This window comes from Colossoma macropomum, unplaced genomic scaffold, assembly GCF_904425465.1.
Source record: "Colossoma macropomum unplaced genomic scaffold, Colossoma_macropomum, whole genome shotgun sequence".
Taxonomy (NCBI): Eukaryota; Metazoa; Chordata; class Actinopteri; order Characiformes; family Serrasalmidae; genus Colossoma; species Colossoma macropomum.
In genome coordinates, this window is record NW_023495233.1 from 25,571 (window position 1) to 31,674 (window position 6,104).

General features: G+C 39.9%; 1 long non-coding RNA gene across 3 annotated transcripts; it reads left to right on the plus strand.

Moving 5' to 3' along the window:
- Positions 1–949: 949 nt before the first annotated feature.
- On the plus strand, positions 950–5,638 carry LOC118801209. 3 transcript variants are annotated; one of them, XR_005006482.1, is made up of 3 exons: positions 950–1,048; positions 2,823–3,190; positions 4,419–5,638. It is a non-coding gene; the product is annotated as an uncharacterized LOC118801209 (long non-coding RNA). The 3 variants fall into 3 exon arrangements; XR_005006484.1 differs by having other exon boundaries at positions 2,823–3,153; XR_005006483.1 differs by lacking the exon at positions 4,419–5,638 and adding an exon at positions 3,246–3,461 and having other exon boundaries at positions 2,823–3,153.
- Positions 5,639–6,104: the final 466 nt, after the last annotated feature.

The window sequence follows — 6,104 nt, forward strand, 5'->3', positions numbered from 1 at the left end:
CCATTCCAGTCTAGTACAGATCTGAGTTTTGGACAGTAGAATTTTAAAAAGACAGATACGGCTTCAGGAGAGAGACGGGCTGCATGGAAAACTGCTGTTACAACATAAAAATCCACTATTTAAAGGCTTTGCTTTGGACATTCCACTGGAAATGTATTGGAAATAGCTTAAATATAATAGAATAGGGATGTAGTCCCACCGTTAGTATCTGCATGTTATCTCACTCATAACCTATTTGACAGCTTAAATAGTTCTGATCACTGAGGCGTTATTTACCACAGTATCATGTGTAATTCTAATTGTTCAGTAACAGTTTTGAATGTGGAATCTGACAGTTTACTGTGAAGAAAAACCACACAAAATACACAAAAACTGATTTTTCTGAATCTGTAATGCAGTGATTTATTTCTACCACTTGAGGGCGATGATGAGCACAGTTGTGGAGATGGAGGTACCATCGAAGGCAGCAGTGAGTTTATTAGGTGTGTCACAGGTTTTTTCACCAGCAGTTCAGAAGAAACAGTGGAATTTTTTGTTCGAACTGTGGAATAAAACAAAACCTCTGATTATTCTTTCGGTTTCTGTGTAAGACTTTAGTCTCCAGGCGGTTCTGAAAATACTTTTGGAGTTTATGACAAACAAGAGTCACTGTAAATTAATCTGTTCAGATTTTGGCTTCTTGATTGCACTTAATTATGAAAGCTAACGTTTATTTGCACAACATTTTCAATATTTAATTAATTTTACGTCCCAAAGTCTTTAAAACTGGCTCAGTGTTTACACCATGATAATCATCTATGTTACATGATGAGGAGGGACAGTGCAGAACTGCGCCATCTGCTGGTGACGAGGAGGGACAGTGTAGAACTGCGCCATCTGGTGGTAATGAGGAGGGACAGTTTAGAACTGCGCCATCTGCTGGTGACGAAGAGGTCTGTGTTAATAACGGACCAATCAGCCAATGAAATGTTAACAGATCAGCCAATGAGGTGTCCTGTTAGAAGGAGAGTGACTCAAAATGGAGGAAGAAGAACGGCTCCAAGGTCAGGTAGGCTGATCAGACATTATTATGAACTGAAATGATGCTGTTATTTTAGTAAAGTGTGAAAATGTAAAGGTACAAGAACAAAACAGAAACAGTGTCTTCAGCAAGACCAGATCAGCTCAGAGCTCCGTTTACAAACCTCAGGAGGGCTTAACTGCCAATGTTTTTGACGTTAATGAGGAGAATCTTAACAAGAACACTCTCTAACTGCTAGCACACATGCTAATAATGTTAGTCAAAGTGCTAATTGCAAAAATATCAATGGTGCTGTTCTAGTTTCCGTCCTGGTGCTCTTAGTGCTCTGTTATAGTGGTTATAGTGACTTTCTTCTCACCTGAGTGATCGTTTAAGACTGTTGGAGAGAGACTGCAAACCTAAACAAAGGCAAAGACCTAAACTCGTCCTCGTTTCGCTCTTCGGGGAGTTTAGTTAACCACAAATATCTTTTTAGTGCCGTGGTTCTCATGTTGGTGTTCTAGATAAAGAGGAGAGGAGTTCAGTCCTCCAAACTAGAACTGATCCACAGTCAGAGCTCCACCTGAGGGCTGTGTAAGCGAAGCTGAGTTCGCTTCAGCTGAAGGAGATCTTACGGTTTAAACTCAGCGGCGTCTCTTAAATCTAAAAGCCTTTAATTAGTAATGAACTTCACCTGCTGGTGGTGAGGAGGGACAGTGTAGAACTGCGCCATCTGCTGGTGATGAGGAGGGACAGTGTGGAACTGCGCCATCTGCTGGTGATGAGGAAGGACAGAGCAGAACTGCGCCATCTGCTGGTGGCCTTCAAAACAGGTTAAAATTGCCAGAGAAGATTTCAGGTCACCAGGACATTCAGTAACACTTATTATTTTTTCATTAACTTACTCATTAAAATATATGTCAGATATCTGAGTCAAAAATCTTATAATCTTTACAAAATGATATGGAAACAACTGTAATCTTTAGAATCTCTACACTGTTGGTGCATAACGTTTATGCCAGAATTGGCCCACACATATAGACCCAAGGCAAAGCTGTACTCAACATTACAGCATCTGGCCCTATTCTGGCCTGAATGCCTAACATCTGCCCCGGAGTTGACCAACACTCATGTGTGAAAGCCACTGTCAGCCCAGAACTGTCTACTGTCAGGAATTATTAGCAGCAGATTTTGCTGATTAATGTAACTGTGCTGGTGCTGCTTCACTGGAAATGTGACAGTGACATAATTTACAAGACTTTGTGTCTGTTTTGAGAAAACACTCCTAAAAGTTGTACAGCTGTCTTTTTCTGACCGTTTATGATTTGGTTGTTTGCTTGATCTTTTTATTCCCATAGAACGTTTCTGATACTTTTTAGATATTTCTAATTTACATTCCCATTTATTCATTTATTTTTATTGACAATTCTTATCCTCAGTATCTCAGGAAATTTGACCAGTAGAGAAAAATTATAGATCTCTGCTTTTGTAGCAGCTCTGTTTTTCTTTAAGGTACTAATGTAGTTTTTAGGTGGTATCAGTTTTTGGCTGCTCTCTGCTCTGCTTGTTGTGTCCTGATGTTTACCTGATTAAGGTTTTTATGGTTTTTATATGAATGACAATTTATGAATATATAATCTTTAAGTAAATGACAGTATTGCTAGTAGTAAACTTTTAACATCACAATTGTTTTTATGTTGTCAACCTGCTGAGTGAATGAGGTGAATAGATTGTGTAGTAACTGATGAAATGTTGGAGGTACGTTTAACTGTTTCCACTTGCTCTGACAGCTCTGATCATGTTAACACTGTGATGCTTTCAGGAAACGGGGTCTGGATTTTGGCCTCTGGATCTTCATTCCATGCTGAAAAGTTCCTGGTTGTTGGTCTGAGTTCAGTCTGAAAGATCAGTCTGAAGCGTCATTCAGCTGGATTTTCTGCAGCACAAATAACCTTCCCAGAATGCAAGACGCCAAGAATCTCATGGACTTATTGATCTTACACACCAGTTTTGCATACATTTGCATATTGATGAGCAAGCAACCAATCAGAGAAGCCAATTAAATAAAAAAATTCAAACGAGTCTTTATAAGGCTTGTGATGTGAACGCTGTTCTCGACGACGGTGAAGACGAGAAAAAACACTAATAAACAGGTATTTCTACCACGAACGAGAAGCCTAGACACATAGAGTAAGTACCAGCATCGCAACAGGGATCAGTTTTTTCAAAAATTTGTTGTGTTTAGATCAGCGGGAGGGGAGCCGCGGCGGTGGCGGTAGAGTAAATTTGGGCCGATGCCCCGCCCTTCAGTGTTTAAGAGGCGGTCCCTCAGCCTCACCCATAGTAGGCAGGATTTGAGGCGAGCCAGTATTGGTTCAGCCCACCATCTCAAGCACAGCGCCATGGAAACGACGCAACCTGAGCGGCCCAAATTTATACAAATAAAAGGCACTATGAACAATAACTACTTCAAGACTAGTTGGTTAATTGATGGTAACTTTTATTGATTTCCACACATGGTAATATGCTAATTTCACAAGTTACCATAAAGAAGAAGGCTGGAGCTCCAAGTTAAGATTGACCAATGAAGCAGTTAATTCTCTGTTTGATACTGTGCTTAGAAATTTTTAAGCAGTAATTCTTTTCTGCAATGATCTTGTGCGTTTCTGTTTTTGGTCATTTCAGTGTTATTTTACCAACCATTGTGTAGTTACGGATATTTTTTAGTCTCTATCGCATTACGTTTTCTTATGAACAGTAGCTATTTCAGGACTAGTTCTCAAATTGATGGTAACCTCTAGTCATTTCTTAGCATGGTTATATTGTAATTTTGCAAATTTTTGAGTCACCATGAATGAGAATCCTAGGCCACCGAACCAAGATTGACCAACCAAGAAAGGAGTTTGGAGTTTGAAATTTTCAATTTAATTTGTGTTTATCATTTTCTGTTTATTTTAATGTCAGAGACACAAAGGTGTTTTTGGAGTAGTGTTTTTTTTGGACTCTGTAACAGTCATAGAGATTAAACTCTAGACCATTTTACACAGATGTGCATTTGCTCTTTAACAGTTTTTAAGCATTTTAGTACCAGGCTTCACATTGATGGTAAACACTTCTGAGGTACCATAGTATCTGTAATCTAGCAGTTCCTTATATTTTACACCGTAACATAACACTCTTACCCAAAAACCACAGATGAAAGTCTTGACAGGGTTTTTTTAAATACACCATATAAACCAGCACACTGGCTTATTTTAAGGCCATAAGCATTTTTTGACTAACCTTCAATAGTATGGTAAGAGCTAACACAGATGCATCTGATTCAGCCAATCAGGCACTTCTGAAGAAGCTAATTAGCTGCAGTGGGTGTGGCTCATTACAGGAATATCCACTCCACTGATTACTGATCTGTTTCTAGGGAGAGTGTGTAACTGCGCCATCTGCTGGTGATGAGGAAGGACAATGCGGAACTGCGCCGTCTGCTGGCGATGAGGAGGGACAGTGCAGAACTGCGCCATCTGCTGGCGATGAGGAGGGACAGTGCAGAACTGCACCATCTGCTGGTGATGAGGAGGGACAGTGCAGAACTGTGCCATCTGCTGGCGATGAGGAGCAAAACAGTTTTTGACCGCTTTCATTTTTTATACTTTCAACTTGAAACGCTCATTAGCGCCCTCTAGCGGTCATTTTCGTGTCGGGCCAAAATGCAGTATTTGCGGTAACAACAACAAAAAAAGCCCAAAAGTACAAAATAAACAAATAGTTTTAAACTGAGATTTTAACATGATTGTCTAACATTACACTATATTATGTTACTGAAATACTTTAGCAGTACTATTTGGAGTAAATATAGTAAATTACATGTACAATACAAATATAGTTCATTTTTTTCTTATCTCACTGGATGAGGGAGTGGCATAACTTTCTGGATGGCCAAATCAAAGTTTGACAGAGCCGGTTTATAAGGAGTCTGGTCTCTTCCAGTTTCCACCTTTATCTCAAAAAATATCACTGCTAAACAGCAGAGGGTGCCCAAGAGCGGGTCCTCAGTGAACGGGGGTGAACGGAGCTAAACGGCTAAAATCGAAAAGTTAAAACTGTTTCAAATCATTTACACAGAACACAGAAGAAAACCTCACCTGTACGTTTCCTTTTCTACAGCAAACAGACGCTGACATTACCGGATACTGAGCGACGACTGGTTAGCATTACTGCTACTTAGCATTTGCTATTTCCCTGAGAGCTCTCTTCCTAAAACAGGAACATAAAAAGTATAGTGTTGTTACAAGTGTTTATTGTAAGGCTAAAAGCATTCAGTCTTCATTTTTTACCGTAAGAGCTCCAGAGCTGGAACTGCCTTTTGGAACCATCGCTTCCATAAATCATCCTGGCACAAGATGTGCCCAAATGTGGGTAGATGCACAACCTGGGAATCTCAAAGACAAATGTCCAAAAAAAAAGGCACTGTTCTGTAGGCTTTGTGGTTTGCTGGTATAAATCACGTTTCTACAACCAGAGAGTTGTTGGTTCAAGCCCCACTTTAGGGCTTTCATTTGCATGTCTTAATCTGTGAAGATGGCAAAAACAAAGACAAATGTTAAAAAAAAGAAGGCTCTCTGTAGGCCCTTTGGCTTGCTGGTATAAATCATGTTTCTACAACCAGAGGGTTGTTGGTTCATGCCCCACTTTAGGGCTTTCATTTGCATGTCTTAATCTGTGAAGATGGCAAAAACAAAGACAAATGTTAAAAAAAAAGAAGGCTCTCTGTAGGCCCTTTGGCTTGCTGGTATAAATCATGTTTCTACAACCAGAGCGTTGTTGGTTCAAGCCCCACTTTAGGGCTTTCATTTGCATGTCTTCATCAGTAAAGATGGCAAAAACAAAGACAAATGTTAAAAAAAAAAGGACAGCTCCCTGCGGGCCCTGTAGCTTGCTGGTATAAATCATGTTTCTACAACCAGAGAGTTGTTGGTTCAAGCCCCACTTTAGGGCTTTCATTTGCATGTCTTCATCAGTAAAGATGGCAAAAACAAAGACAAATGTTAAAAAAAAGGAGGACATTTGTGAGATCCTGTGGCTCACTGGTAGATGCCCTGCCTCTACA